This window comes from Chiloscyllium plagiosum, chromosome 6 (genome assembly GCF_004010195.1).
Source record: "Chiloscyllium plagiosum isolate BGI_BamShark_2017 chromosome 6, ASM401019v2, whole genome shotgun sequence".
Classification (NCBI taxonomy): Eukaryota; Metazoa; Chordata; class Chondrichthyes; order Orectolobiformes; family Hemiscylliidae; genus Chiloscyllium; species Chiloscyllium plagiosum.
This window is the reverse complement of record NC_057715.1, coordinates 19,934,093-19,951,219: the sequence shown is the minus strand read 5'-3', so window position 1 is coordinate 19,951,219 and position 17,127 is coordinate 19,934,093.

The window sequence follows — 17,127 nt, the reverse complement described above, 5'->3', positions numbered from 1 at the left end:
GTCTGAGGACCTCCTCGTGGGTCTGCTCCTGGGCCTGGCCAAACTGGCCATCAACAGGTCCAGGCAGCGGGCCGTGGAGGGGGTCGTTAGGGCCGACTGCCTGCCCCTCTTCCGCGGTTACGTTAGAGCCTGGGTGTCCTTGGAGAAGGAGCACGCGGTGTCGACCAACACCCTGGCGATGTTCAGGGAGTGGTGGGCGCCGCAGGGAGTGAAGTGCATCATTTCTCCCTCTAATTCTATTTTGATTTAGTCCCTACCCTGCCCTTCATTATTTTGATCACACAGCACTGCCCTTTGATGTGAAGCGCAGTGTTTGTCACTGGCCACTCGGGTGTTTTCCTATCTTCCTGGTGGTGGAATTTGAATAAAGATTCGTGCACTTTGTGTCTTTCACTGTGTCTCATACCTGCACACACACACCATGGGTGCTGGGGAAATAATAAGCACTACCGCACTTAGGCGGTAGTGTGGGGGTTAAACAAAAAAAAAAGAAAAAGAAAAAAAAAGAAAAAGAAAAAAAAGAACAGAAGTGTCCCCTCCAACTCTATTTTGATCACACAGCACTAAAAAAGAAAAAATAAATAAACCAGGGACTCCCCCTCACTGTTTTGATCACACAGCACTGTCCTTTGATGTGAAGGGCAGTGTTTGTCACTGGCCACCCGGGTGTTTTCCTATCTTCCTAAAAAAGAAAAAGAAGAAAAAGAAGAAAAAAAAAAGAACAGAAGTGTCAGAGATCCTAGGCAAAAGTGAGGACTGCAGATGCTGGAGATTAGAGTCTAGATTAACATGGTGCTAGAAAGCACAGCAGGTCAGGCAGCATCCAAGGAGCAGGCAAATTGATGTTTCAGGCAAAAGCCCTTCATCAGGAATGCATTTCCAGCGTTTTGCCCGAAACGTCAATTTTTCTGCTCCTCGGATGCTGCCCGACCTGTTGTGCTTTCCAGCACCATTCTAATATAGTGTCAGAGATCCTGTTCATTGTAAGAGCTGGCTTTGGGGGATCTGGATCACTTACAAGGTCTCTCCACATGTAAATACAGGGTAACCTGGTGATGGAATACCAGCCTCTGTGGAGTTATTTCATTCATATTACTGAGGACTTCTTCTTTATATTCCCAACACAGGGTTATTGCAAGTGGGACTGCTGGATACAGCCTTAGCATGGCTTATCATCATGGTTGTTACAATGCAACTAAGGTGCAGAGAAATGGAAGAGTAATAGATTAATCAGCAAGCTCAGGAACAATAGCAAACTGCATGGCAAGCTAGATTATAAACATCCTGAGCAGAGGAATCCACATCATAATGGTGTTGAGTTTATCATTGACTTCAGAAAGAAGGGAGGAGAATACACCCCCATCTACATCAACGGAGCTAAGGTTCAGAGGGTGCAGAGCGTCAAGTTCTTTGGAGCGACGATAACTGACAACCTGTTCTGGACTTACCTGGGGATGCGATGGTCAAAAAGACACAACAATGTCTCTTCTTCCTCAGGCGGCTCCGGTATTTGGCATGTCCACAATGTCCATCACCAACTTCTACAAAGATAGCATACTGTCCAGGTGTATAACAGCCTGCTATGGTAACTGCTCTGCCCAGGATGGTAAGAAACTACAGAAGGTTTTGTGCACAGTCCAGACCATCACAGGAGCCAACCTCCCATCCATGGATTCCATTTACGTGGCTCATTGCTCAGGTGAATTGAACAGCCTGAATTAAAAGTCTCTTCATACAGCCTGTCAGTGCCATCCAATGGTTCAGTGAAGTGAGGTTTCAATTCGCTTTTTTTAACTAACCCAGTGCAATAGTAAATTGTAAAGTTAGCTTCAGGTTGTGTTTAGAAATCACAATGAATTTAAGAGCCCACAGTTGCTACAGAAAGGCTGCCAACATCATCAAAAACCCATTGCACCCCGGTAATGATCTCAAATACTCTTCTGTCTGGCAGAAGATACAGAAGAATGAACACACATACCAGCAGGTTCAGGAACAGCTTCTTCCCTGCCATTATCAGACTGATGAATGGCCTCTGCAAATTCAAATAATGCTGATCTTGCTAATGTTGATCTTGCCTCGTGCACTGTGCAATGTAACAGTTTTTACCTGCCTATGTTCTGTATGCCCTTGCTTACTATGATCTGCCTGTACTGCTCATAAACAAAGCTTTTTACTGTACTTGGGTATGCATGACAATCAATCAATCAAATCAAATCAAATTAAATAATTAGGGAAGTGTACAGATTACCATCTGTGAGCATTATTACCATTTCTTAGAAATTTGGATCAGCCATAATGTCCATAGCCTTGAGAACACTTATGTTCCTGCTGCATGTGAGGAGCTAGATGCCTTACAAGGATGGTTGCTAGGAAATAAGGCGCTATCCTCTGCAACTACGGCTGATAACTTCATTATACAACCCCATGACTGAGACTGAGTGTCAATACAGTTCAGTCCATTCTTCCTCCAGGACGAGATGATAGGTCTCTTGAAGATGAGGTTCTCAGGCTTTGATTAGCCTGTGGGAGCTTAACAGTACAGTGCAGACAGAGTGTGCTGGATATTCATATCGTGCTGTGTTCTGTACAAATAGAGCAGACAATGGGTGATGTAATGGAGCTGAACAATGTGATTGGAAGTACTCTTCCGAGGAGAAAGGTGAGGATAGTGAGCAGAAGGGGAATTTGTTTCTCTATAGAACACAACACGGTGGCACAGTGGTTAGCACTGCTGCCTCACAGCGACAGAGACCCGGGTTCAATTCCTGCCTCAGGCGACTGACTGTGTGGAGTTTGCACGTTCTCCCCGTGTCTGCGTGGGTTTCCTCCGGGTGCTCCGGTTTCCTCCCACAGTCCAAAGATGTGCAGGTTAGGTGAATTGGCCATGCTAAATTGCCCGTAGTGTTAGGTAAGGGGTAAATGTAGGGGTATGGGTGGGTTGCGCTTCGGCGGGTCGGTGTGAACTTGTTGGGCCGAAGGGCCTGTTTCCACACTGTAATGTAATCTAATCTAAATGAACAACAGTGTTGGGTGCTACAAGCCAGATGAGACCTAATTGACACCTGGTTCCAGTGGATGAGAGTTGGGTGCAGTGATCATTCATTGACTGTAAAATTGTTGGTGTTCAACATGCAAGCAGTTTGTTTCTGTTCCAAGAGGCAAATGAAACATCTGTCTTATAGTTTCTGTTTGCTTTTGCTGGTGGTGTGTAAAGATTAAAGTGTGGAACCACCTCAATGGCTTTCCCTGTATGAGATGGTCCCACATTGAACAATGATAAGATGCTGGGCTACAATGGGCTTTGGGGAATGGATAGTAGTGACAGGGAGAGAGAGTTGTAAGATGGCATGTAGCTAAAGTCTAATGAGTTGCCTGGCCTGGTGCTTAAAGAGGAATTGGGGTTCGAATGTATTGTTGACAAGGCAGTATCAACTGTACCAAGTGTGTATCATAAAGGTGTCATTCAGTGAAGGACAACTCCAGACTGCCAATGTTTGACTGACAACATGACTAGGCATCAGAGACAATGCTGGTGCCAGAAATCCCAGCATATCCCAGCAGTGATGAGTACTTCTGCCCTTGGTGAATGGGAGAGTCAGACTAACATTGGACAAAAGGGTGCTATAGGGGCATAGTATCTAGTTAGTGAGTCAAGTTCTGAGAAAAATCGCAAGGCCTCAAGGACAGAAACCCTCTGTAAAACTCAAATAGACATGACATTTCTGGTAAAATTCAGCCCTGTTTCTCACTGGTGAAGGATTTCACTGTTGAAGTTGATGATTGGGTACCAATCAACTGGGCTTCTTTGTTCTGGATGGTTCTGAGCTGCTTGAGTGTGATTGGAGCATTCCTCAATATTCAAGCATACACCTGGTTTTATGTATTTCCGATGGTGGGTAGGTTTTTTGGAATCAGGAGCCATTAGCCACTTTCTTCTCCTGCTCAACTGCTTGGTAGCAACGTTTTGAATCGTGGTTCAAAATGATACTTATTTTGTGGAGGCAGCATTCCAAATTGCACTGTGCAAACCCAAGATGAATATATTAATTAAGTCCTCGCTTCTCCCTAACTTGATACTTAGTCATCTAAACTTTGAGAGCCGTGAAAGGTAGGATGTTACTTGGTGACGCGTTCAGTATATTTTAAGTCTTTGATTTCAAACCTTTTATGGTTTGCAATGAGAGGTTGACTTCTATATCAAGGTGGAAAAGTGTGGTTCTGGAAAAGCATAGCTGGTCAGGCAGCATCCGAGAAGCAAGAGATTCGACATTTCGGCCATGAGCCCTATATCAAAGTAGTTGAGTCTGAGTAGTATAGTGTAGTTCTGGAAAAACACAGTGGAAGAACAATTAGTCAACAGCACTGCAGGGCCATTATCACCAGCATGAATGCAGTAATTGACAAATTGGTTTAATGATATTACTGCGAGACACTGAATGGTATCCTACCATGAAACGTTGAAAGGTATAATTTGTATCATCCATATGGCCAAAGCCCTGGATGATGATTTTGTGGATGATAAAACTGAATGGTAGTGCACATATATTATTTCTGGCTCTTTATACTGCCTTTGTTCTCCCTTCCCTTACTTTATTGTTCTAACCTTGTGCCTGATCTGCATTATTTATACCAGTCAAACTTGCTTAGGTGAATTGAACAGCCTGAATTAAAACTCTCTTTATACAGCCTGTCAGTGCCGTTCAATGGTTCAGTGAAGTGAGGCTTCACGTCACTTTTTTTACTAACCCAGTGCAACAGTAAATTGTAAAGTTAGCTTTAGATTTGTTTAGAACTTATGATAAATTGAAGAGCCTACAATTTTAGCATGATAGCTGTCAAGTAGAATTGAGTAATTTCCTCTGACCAATGATATAGTAAGTGAACCAAAGAGGTTCAAACCCATTCTATCCTTGAAAAAGTAATATCCAACCCAACTGAATCTAGCTTGGCCACTGCAGGTATTATGTGATTCATAAATAAAGTATATTCATGCAACTCTTATGTGCTGTATACTATTTATGTTTTATATTAAACCGTCTTATTGTGTTAGCTCACTTCAAAGCAAATATCAAAGAAGCAAAGTGTTTGACAAATGAGCTTACTTTTTCAAGAAATCTGTTACTATTGCTAAGAGTCTAGAAGATTATTCTCTTTTTTTCCAAATCCCTGTACACCAATCCCTACTTCTCTTTTTTTCTTTAATCTCCTCCAGCCTTGCAACCGTCCAAGTTCTCCATACTCCTAGCCTCATGGCTATTCCTGATCTCCATACTCCTAGCCTCATGGCTATTCCTGATCTCCGTACTCCTAGCCTCATGGCTATTCCTGATCTTCTTTGCTCTAACCCGATGTTTTCAGCTGCGACCTTACTCACTGGAATTCCTTCCCTGTACTTTTTCTCTCTGGCCCTACCTGACTGTGACCGAGCTTTTGGTCACCTGCCCCAAAGCACTGAATTTTGTTGAGGTGACAAGAGTCTCTGTTACTGGTGACAATGGACAACCAAGAATGTTCCCCTTGGATCAAGGATTAAGACAACAATTCCTGCCTTCTGAGAGATGCCAACCAGACAGACAGAAGATGACTGCTTTCCAGTACTCAGTAATATCTCTGGAGAGCTGGTGGTTGCTGATGGTCTGAAACCCACCCCAAGGCTTTAGGTCCCAGGGCAGAGTGATGGGGGAAAGAGGGTTTCAGGCTAGGAGTTGCAAGGTTGGGTGGAAGGTTCAGTAGAAAGTCTAGGGCTAGCTCTTGGTGTGTTTCCCCCTTTCTGGTGGAACATCCCTTGATCTGGCATTGACAGCCTTTGTACTAGGGATCCTTCTGGGATTCCGTAGGTAAACACATCAGGGGGTTGCTTGTTGTAACTCCACGGTTGGTGAATTCTTCACTTGCTGCTTGGTTAATAACTCCTGGAATAAGGATGAGGACTTGAAGTGGGCATTAGCTGCTCACTTAAGGGTCCCAATTGATGATGTGTTGGTTGAACCATCCAAGGGCTTTTTTGCTAAGAATGTAATGGATGTAGAGTTGGTAAGGCACCCACTACCCTCCTACCTGATTAAGTGACCGCCAGAACCATGCTGAGCACATAATATTTCACTCAGTGACAAATTTATTTGATCAAATTCCTGTGAAGGATTTTGGAACATTGTACTATTCTAGGTACTAAATGGGAGTTTTTATTGTGAAAGCCATGAAGAAAGAGGCGAATGTACTAATAACAAGGGTAGATAATGGACCGCCAGTCCACATTAATAGCAGCAATGGAGCAATCAGATGAGGCAAATATTAAAGCAAACTCCAAAGCTATCTGCTACTTCAGAAATGCAGAAAGGTCTAACATCACAAAGCTTCCTTTGAGCACTAGATCTTCAAGGGGAAGACAAACTATACTCAATTTTTGAGTCAGAAGCTGCTGTATTCTGGGTAGTCTTCATGCACTCAAACAGTGAAAAGCTTTGGGATATTTAATGAGCTTTCTGTATGTCAGTAAATGTGTGCGTGAAGTAAGTAAGTGGGATGATTGGTGTTAGAGTGAAAGGGTGGATGCAGTGGTAACTGGAGAGAGTGTCATCAGGTTAGAGTTTTAGGTGGGGGGGGTTTCAGGTGATGGAAGACAAGGTTCAGAAGGGAATCAGGGTGGGGAGGAATCAGGGGTCACAGGACATCAAAATAGAGCCACAGAACTTTGGTGTGGGAGGTTAGCTCTGAGTCAGTAGGTTGGTTATGGGAATTAGGATGGGATTGGGGTTTGATCTGACTTGATTTGATTTATTGTTGTCTTGTGTACCACAGTACAGAGAAAAGTGTTGTTTTGCTTACTATACAAGTAGATCGTACTGTACAAAGTGCATCAGGGTGGCAGAACAGAATGCAGAGTACAGTATTACAGCAGCAAAGAAGGTGCAGAGAGAAAGATCAACATTAACACTTTCCTCATTCCTGAAGAAGGGTTTATGCCCAAAACATCGATTCTCCTGTTCCTTGGATGCTGCCTGACCTGCTGCGCTTTTCCAGCAACACATTTTCAGCTCTGATCTCCAGCATCTGCAGCCCACACTTTCTCCATTAACACCTGACAGGTCCATTCAAAGATCTGACAACAGCAGGGAAGAAGGTGTTCTTGAATCTGTTCATAGATGTATGCAAACTTTTATATATTGTGCCTGATGACGAGGTGGAAGAGGAGTCTTGGATTATGTTGGTTGCTTTCCCGATGCAGCAGGAAGTATATATGGAGTCTTTGGAAGGGAAGTTGGTTTGTGTGATGGACAGGGGTATATTCACAACTCTCCGTAGTTTCTTGTAGTCTTGGGAACAGCAATTGCCATTCTATGCTGTGATGCATCTAGATAGGATGCTTTCTATTTTGCATCCACAAAAATTAGTAAGAATCATTGTGGACATTCTGAATTTCCTTAACTTCCTGATGAAGTAGAGATGTCATTGTGCATTACTTGACCTGTCCCATTCCTGTGGACATGATGGACCTGGACAGATTATTGGTGATCGTCACTCCCAGGAACGTAATGCCCTTGACCATCTCAACCTCAGCACCACGGATGCAGATGGTGGTGTGCCCTCTATTCCACTTCCTGAAGTCAATGACCAGCTCCTTCGTTTTACTGACATTGATGGAGAGATTGTTGTCTTTAAATTGTGCCACTAAGCACTTAAGCTCTCTCCTACATTCTGTCTCATCATTGTTTGAGATCGACCTACAATGAAAGTGTCTTCAGCAAACTTGCAAATGGCATTGGCATGGAATTTGGCCACACAGTCATGTGTGTACTAGAAGTATAGTAGAGGGCAAGGTATGCATTATTGTGGGGCTGGTATTATGGTGTTAGGATGATGGTGGAAGAGGTGTTGTTGCCTATTCTTACTGATTGAGGTCTACTGGTCAGGAAGTTGAAGATCTGCTTACAGAGAGAGCAGCCGAGACCTAGATCTTAGAGTTTGGTGGTGAGTTTGTTTAAAATTATGATGTTGAAGGTGGAGCTGTAGTCAATACGTAGGAGCCTGACTTAGGTATCTTTGCTATCCAGATGTTCCAGGGATGAGGGGTTGGGCCAGGGAGATGGTGTCTGCCATAGATTTGTTGTGCTGGTGGTGAATCGCAAAGGACCAAGGTAATCTGGTAGACTGGGAGTTGTTGTGAGACATGACTGACCTCTCGTAACACTTCATAATGATGGATGTCAGCATTGAGGCATGCTGCATGATGTTTCTTTAGTACCAAGATGATAGTGATCTTCTCATAGCAGGTGGGGACTTCAGATTGAAGAAAAGGAGAGTTTAAAGATGTCTGCAAATACCTCTGCCAGCTGGTACGCACAGAATCCATCTGGGCCAGTCGCTTTCCGTGGGTTGACTGTCAAGAAGGCTGGTCCTAAGAAACTTCAGTGACCGAGGGGTCAGGTGCACCTGAGGCTGTTGGGACAGTTGACATCGTTTCACTGATGTTCTGTGAGTACTGAATGCATTGAACTCGTTGGGTAGAGATATATTGTCATCTGTGATTCTGTTTGACTTTGCTTTATAGTCTGTTAGACTGTGTAAGACTTGCCACAAGCAACAGGTTCCTGCATGGGTTAGTCTGGGTCTCAAGCTTGGTTTAGTATTGTCTTTTGGTGTCTCTGATGGCCTTGTGAAGGTCATACCTGGATTTTCTGTATAGGTCAGGCTCGCCCGACTTGAATGCCTCAGACCTGGACTTCAAGGGGGGGGGGGGGGGAATCTCCAGGCTCCCCGAAGGCTTCTGGTTGGGGAACATTTGGATTAATTTCTTCGACATGCAGTCTTTTGTGTACTCTCACGAATTAAATCTGTAGCGACAGTGGCATACTCATCGAATTCTTGAATATGGACCAGTCCACCAACTCTAAGCAATCCTGTAGAAGTCTTTCTGTTGTCTCAGACCATCTCTGCACTACTTTCTGTACTGGGTTGAGTTGAAGCGAGATTGAGGGGAAAGTCGGGGGAACAGCAAGTTGCATGCTACCCTGGAATTAGACTTGAATTTTTCTTCATATCATTTCTGCGTAACTATCCAGGTAAGTTAATTAGCACTGCTCAAGGTCTCAAACTCTAATTCAGATTCAGAGACTTTTTGGGAGCAGGAGAATTGCACATCATAATTCAAAGCCCCTGGTAAACTTCCGTGAAGTCAGTGTGTCAGGTTTTCCGAATGATTCCAACAAGTATCTCTCGTCCAGTTTCCAATTCAGGGTTTCTGGATGCTTTTGTGGACATTTCCCCCCTCAGGTACAACTGAATGTCATTTAAGCTGGTCATTCACATTCCAAAATGCAAATAGCACACAGGGAAGTTTGATCCTATCCCTAATAAGTGATGGGAAATGGCAGGGAATAGGGCAATGCAGTAGATGTTGGGAGGGCTGATGCATCAAGGAATTGGAGGTAACATGATGTGCTTCCACTCATTTAGCTCTGCATTGTCAGCTCAAGAACAGTAGATATTTCATAATTAGTGAGACCATACCATTTTTAGGTTCTTCACATAATGATCAATTAAGACTGGCTTATTAAGAATATCCAAGGCTGTAACAGACCAATTTTTAATCAGTAAAGGCATCATGGATTATAGGGAAATGATAAGAAGATGATTGTCATATCTATATAGCCATAGAGTCATAGAGATGTACAGCACAGAAATAGACCCTTCAGTCCAACTCGTCCATTCTGAACAGCTATCCTAACCAAATCTAATACCATTTGCCAGCACTTGGCCCATATCCCTCTAAACCCTTCCTATTCATTTACCCATCTAGCTGCCTTTTAAATATTGCAATTGTACTAGCTTTCACCACTTCCTCTGGCAGCTCATTCCATACATGCACCTCAGTGTGAAAAAGCTGCCCCTTTGGTCCCTTTTATATCTTTCCCCTCTCATCCTAAACCTATTCCCTCCAGTTCTGGACTCCCCCGCCCCAGGAGAAATGCTTTGTCTATTTATCCTATCCATGCCCCTCATGATTTCATAAACCTCTATAAGGTCACCCCTCAGACTCCGACACTCCAGGGAAAACAGCCCCAGCCTATTCAACCTCTTGCTATAGCTCAAACTCTCTAAACCTGGCAACATCCTTGTAAATCTTTTCAGAACCCTTTCAATTTTCACAACATCTTTCCAATAAAAAGGAGACCAGAATTGCATGCAATATTCCAAAAGTGGCCGAACCAATGTCTTGTACAGCTGCAACATGTCCTCCCAGCTCCTATACTAAATCTTCTGACAAATAAATAAAGCATACCAAACAACTTCTTCACTATCCCATTTACCTACGATTCTACTTTCAAGGAGCTATGAACCTGCACTCCAAGGTCTCTTTGTTCAGCAATACTCCCCAAGACATTACCATTAAGTGTATAAGTACTGCTCTGAATTGCTTTTCCAAAATGCAGCACTTCACATTTATCTAAATCTTATTACAATAGTAGAGCAAATTCCTTGGTTGAAAGACCAATTTCTGGTCCTTTGTCTTATTTATTTTTGATTTTTTTTATCATAAATAGCATTGCATGATCTGTTATACTGGCCAGTTTCAGAGATGGATGAGGAGAAAGTGAGGTCTGCAGATGCTGGAGATCAGAGATGGAAATGTGTTGCTGGAAAAGCGCAAATTCCTTGGTTGAAAGACCAATTTCTGGTCCTTTGTCTTATTTATTTTTGATTTTTTTTTATCATAAATAGCATTGCATGATCTGTTATACTGGCCAGTTTCAGAGATGGATGAGTTCAGATTATGTTGAATTAAAATGGGATGGATTGACTAATACGACCTTGTTAGCAACGTTAAGCTCCATTTGTGTCATAGAATAACAGAATGGTCACAGTATGGAAGGAATTCATTCAGCCCACTGGGTCCAAGCTGGCAGGTTGAAAGTGCAACCTAATTGGTAAAGTTCTCAGGCATTCTCCCAAAAGCAATGCACACTTTTCTTTTTCAGATAATAGTACAACTCTCTCAACTGAACCTGGCTCCACTACACTGTCAGGCACTGCCTACCAGAGCACAACAACTTGCCCTATGAAAGATTTGTAATCCTGCCTCCATTTTTCCATTTTCTTACATCTGTGCCCCCTCATTCTCCATCCTTTACACTTGCAGGGATTTCACCCACTCCAGCTATCTACTCTAACCCGGCTACTTCCGTGATTTCTTTTTAAAAATTCATTCACAGGATGAGGGCACCGCTGACTAGGCCAGCATTTATCCCCCAGAGGGCACTTAAGGGTCATCTATATTTCTTTGGTTCAGGAGTCACATGTAAGCCAGACAAGGTAAGAATAGTAGTTTCCTTCACATTAATGAAGCAAATGAGTTTTTCCTGACAATTGATAATGGTTGCATGGTCAACATTTGACTTTTAATTCCAGATTTTTATTGAATTCAAATTTCTCCATCTGCCTTGGGCAGGATTCAGACCCACGTTACCAGAACAGTTCATGGGCCTCTGGATTATCAAATCTCCTCAAGCTTCTCTTCTCCAGGAAAATAATTCCAACCTCTCCGATCTATTCACGTCACTAAAGTTCCTCATCCCTGGGACCATTCATATGAATATTTCCTGCACTCTGTCAGAAATCCAACATTAAATTGATATAGGATTATAAATCTGAGTAATTTGACTGATGAGAATCATTACTACATGGTGTAGTTGAAGCAAAAAGAACTGCATTGAAATCAAAGTGAGACAAATATAAGAGAGTGAAGGGTTTAGAAGGATATGTTGATTGGGTAAGATACATTAAGTTGGGAGGAGGTTTGTATGGAATATAGAAATTGAGCCAATGTCTTACTTCTGTGCTGTAAAATCAGTGTGGATCTATTGCCCATTCACCCTTAATAGTTATTGAAGCAGCTTTAAAATTGCTTTGTTATCAACTCTCCTCTTGAAATTTCCAGAGACATTTGAGGCTGGCATTAATTCATCTGGTATAAGCAGCTGAAGCAACATTTTGTTTCACAGTGACAGTAAGAGTGTTATTTATTCCATGTACCGACTAGGTTATAAAGAGAAATAACACTCTCTGAAGTGGGTGAACAAGATAAGGTTACCAAAAAGGATCAAGCTATAGTAAGCACTTCAGTTACAATGTGAATATTCCTGGTTATGACTTTATTACTTTGTTACAAGATACAGCAGTGTAATTTGACAACTACATCACGATATTACTTTTTTCTATCAGTACATTAAACTGTCAAAGCAAACACGATTTACCTTATTCACAATAAATGTCATCATTAATAACATCAAAGTAAATGTCCAAATTAGTAATTAAATTTACAAGAATTAATATGAAAAACTTGTTTTAAGGATCATCAGCATTCCTTATCAGTGTTTTATGGTCTTATGTAGCTATAATGAATGTTTTGACATGTTTTATGATAGAATAAGGGATAGAGAGCTGATTAAGGCATGAGGTGAATATAAGCTCATCAGTTATCCCCCTGAGTCTAGCAATAAACATGATGGAATTTCTCAGGAGTTGCTGCCAAATGGAGATAAAGGAAATTTGTAAGTAATGCAGGAAATACACAGCAGATGTGTCAGTTTCTTGACAGGAAATGTAACACCATCAACCAATGAACCCTTTGGTTAAAAACTGAGAGATTGTGGTTTCCTTGTGAGCAATCTTTCAGACAATTAAGTCGCTTTGCTGGATTAATCTATTAGACTTTGCTTTTATAAGCATAAGTTGTGCTGTTGAGTGTCTTGTTATATAAAAGCTTAAATCGCTCCTCATTTTCTTCTCAGTAGTTTGGCTGGAACTTTGGCTAATACTGAACCTGCCAGGTGTATAATAAAGCATATAGATTCTGTACTTCAGTACCTCAGTGCTTTCTAATTCACTTAGCAAATTGCTTGATTTCAGGAGCTTTGTTTTAATAATTGTGAAGAACAGGAAATGAAAGTTTAGTTTTCTCCAAGACTGTCGTTTCAGAGACTTTAATACTTCAATTTTAATTCCTCTCACCTCTGTGCCTTAATGGGAATTAGACTAAGAGTGTGTGTGTGTGTTAAAAATACTCTGTTGTAAGATGAATCTACATGTCTGTGTGTGCATGTGTTACAATTACTCCCTTTTGTAAGATGGATCTGTGTGTTCCAATTACTCCCTGTTGTAAGATGCATCTGTGTGGATGTGTGTGTGTAAGTGTGCATGTGTGTGTGTTACAATTGCTCCCTATTGTAAGATGAATCTAGGTGCATGTGTGTACGTGTGCATGAGCGTGTGTGTGTGTATGGGTGTGTAGGTGGATGTGGGTGTTCTAAGATGAATCTTTGCTGGTAGAATCTACAAGGTCTGTTTGGTCTGATATGCTAAGGAAAATGTCATCTAGCAGATTACCGAAAGATCAATTTTGTCTTGAACAAACCACGATTTAATGTGTGAAAGAAACTATGCACATTTACATCAACAACTTAGCCAACATTACAGAGACAATGAGAAAGACCCACAAGATTAGTCTTACTCCTTTGAGATCACATATGTACTCTAACCACGGCAATCAGCAAAGTGAGTGGTGCTTAGAGCACCTCAGTTTTAATAATTTCATATCCTTGCAATTCTACAATTCCCTCTCTCCATTACTATTCCCTGACCATGCAGAGCTGATTGAGACCTGCCAATGTAAGCAGGCACAGGGAACACCTGCAATAAAGTAACTGAATCTTTGGACTGTGCAGATTGGGTCCAATGTTATCCATCATGTTTATTGCTAGACTCAGGGGGATAACTGATGAGCTTATATTCACCTCATGCCTTAATCAGCTCTCTATCCCTTATTCTATCAATTTTGGTTAGAGGCTGCGTTCAGGGTTGGGGATGGAATTTGGGAAATGACAGAAAGAGGGAGGACAGTATCCTGCACCTTGTAACTTCATTTTAAATTATGTATGGAAATAGACATGGCTGCCCAGGTCTCAGGTGAAAGCCGAGGACCTCCTTTAGGGTGTTAATCTTGACTCAATTTTAAGCACTTCTGAATTGAAAGGATGTGGGTGCAAGTTCTACTCTCAGGGGGAGCACTTCAGAGCCAGAGGCTCCATGCTTCAGGAGGGATCCTTGACAGGAGAACATGCATCAAAAGTGCAAATACTCCAGCCAGAGGGTATTTCCTTTCAATTAGAAGGACCTGCCACTGGTTCCTTCATATAAATGAAATGATAATAATCCATTTGTGTGTACTTCTGTTCTATATTCTCTGACCTTACTCAGCAGTGCTCATCTCTCTCTCAGTGGAGATTTCACAACTCCAGAGTTGCCTTGTGATTGGGTTGATAACTTTGGGAGCTCAGTAACATGGCAATCTCAGAGATAGCCATTTAGGAGAACGTTACTGGGAAATTAAATAATAACCAACTGATCTCAGCCTGAGCTGGTGAAGTAATTGAGACAATAAGCTCCATCTGAAATGCCAGCACAGGATTACAGACCAAAGTGTCTCACTGCCTTTCCCAACTGCAGCTGAACAAATCACATTACCTTTGCAGGAAAGCTGTACAGTGCTTGAAATGTCTGTTTTGAGAATTTAACATTCTTATATCATTTTTGTGCGAAAGTTCTGTTGTCTTTAACTTTGGCTCTCATCAGATATTGATCCAAGACTCCGACATAACTTATTAAACATATAATGCCAAGCTTGTGAACTCGTAGAACGTTGTCAGATTGAACATAAAGTACCGTGCAAATAAATTATTCATATTGCAATTAGAGCTGCATTATACCTTATTGCAGCTTGTTGGTGTCTTGCTTTTTGCTACATGTGAAAGAGGTTTCTTTCACTGTACTTCAAGGGAAGGCAAGACAAGTTGCCTTTAGGCAGGTTCGACATGCTTTGAATTGAAATGGAAAAGAACCCAACCTCTTTGGTCCACACTATTAGAATTCAAAGTTATCTGTCTTGAGGTGTCTCAGTTATTTCATAAATGCAAATGTGTTGAAGTCATAGAGATTTCTTTTACCCAGTGAGTTGTCATTTGAAATGCACTATCTGGAATGATTTTGTAGGCAAATTCAGGAATTACATTTTATTATTCACTCATGGGATGTGGTCGATGCTGGCTGGCCAGCATTTATTGCCCATCCCTCATTGTCCTTGAGAAGGTAGTGGTGTGCTGCTTCCTTGAACTCCTGCAATTCATCTGGAATAATGCCATCAGGGAGGGAATTCCAGGAGTTTGATCCAGTAACATTTCCAAGTCAAGATGTTGAATAGGTTGGAGAGGAATTTGCAGATGGTGTGCCTACATGTGTGCTGAGCTTTATCTTCTCAGTGGAAATAACAATGGGTTTGCAAGGTGTGAAGCTCCCTCAGTGAAATTCTGCAATGCATCTTGTAGACACTGCACACTGTTACCACAGAGCATCAGTGATGGACTGACTGAATGTTTGTGGATGTGGTGCTAATGAAATGGGCTGCTTTCTCCTGGATCATGTCAATCTTCTTGAGTGCTGTTGGTATTGCAGTCACCCAGACAAGTAGGCAGTATTCCTTCACACTCCTTTCTTATGTTTGCAGATAGTTGACAGGTTGTGGGGAGTCAGGAGTAGAGTAACTCGTTTTATGGTTCCTGGACACTGATCTGCTCCGGTAGCTCCAGGATTTATATGGTTAGTCCAGTTCAGTTTCTGGTCAATAGTAAACCCCAGAATATTGGTAGTGAAGGATCCAGTAATAGTAATGCTACTGAAGTCAAGGCACAATTGTTGGATTCTCCTTTTTTGTTAGAAATGGTCATTGTCTAACAATGTGGTGCAAATGTTACTTGCCACTTGTCAGTCCAAATCGAGATATTGTTCAGGTGTTGCTGAATTGGATATCCACTTGAAAAAGAAACTTTTGCAATGGTAAGGAGGTAGTTGGTGAAACTATTTGGAAGGGCTTATGCCCGAAACGTTGATTCTCCTGTTCCCTGGATGCTGCCTGACCTGCTGCGCTTTTCCAGCAACACATTTTCAGCTCTGATCTCCAGCATCTGCAGACCTCACTTTCTCCCGAAACTATTTGGAAAGCCTTTTCAAAGAGGCTAGCACTGGAATGAGGACAGAATGGCCTCCCTATGCTGCTATGATGCTTTCGAGTGGTTTATTTATTCTGTTATTACAAAAAGGTATATCGAGATCCACAAAACCAAATGAGGTTTGATTTGGAAAACCGAACAAAAACTTTGCACAGCACCTTCTCTTGGACCCATCCATATCAAAAATAATAAATATAAATAGCCAGAGAGGGCTGCTTCTGGATTTTAAACACGTATGGTAATCAGGTAAAAATGCACCTTCACCCAATGAAAGGACGACATCATAACATATTTGTAATCCAATATTCCAGCTATTAAATGAGCTAATGTCCAGGCATTGAAATACATCTTGCTGAGTAGCTTATTTAATAATAATAATAATAATTCACTACAGTTAATTAGAATTTATTTATTCCACAATGGATTAACATTTTTAATTTTACTGCACTAATTTACTGTGTTTAATTTCTCCAGAGTGAACTAAGCATTTAGATTTTCACTGGAGTGTATTACCAGTTCAGTTTCATTAAGGCAAATTGAGAATTCCTAATACCATCAAAGTACATTTCTATTACTTCAGCTGAGAACCTCCACACGTCTGGAATGTGCCAGCACTTGTACAGTGTTCCAAACGATCACATAAAGGAGGCCTGCTTCCATTCACACTTTAGATCTGTGCCATCTCAGAGCCACAGTATCCTTTTGATGTCTCCCTTCACAACAATGTGATTTTTATATTCTCTTGCCTCTTATTTACTTTTGCCTCCTACCTTAAGACACTCATAATATTTGCCTCTTAAAGACATCATTGGTCCTAATATTCCTTTCTATGGCCTGGTGTTAAATTTTGTTTGATAATGCTCCTAATTGCCTTGGGGTGCATTATATAAAGGAGGAGAAAGTGAGGACTGCAGATGCTAGAGATCAGAGCTGAAAAATGTGTTGCTGGAAAAGCGCAGCAGGTCAGGCAGCATCAAAGGAGCAGGAGAATCGACGTTTCGGGCATAAGCCCTTCTTCAGGAATGAGCAGGGTGTGCCAAGCAGGCTAAGATAAAAGGTAGGGAGGAGA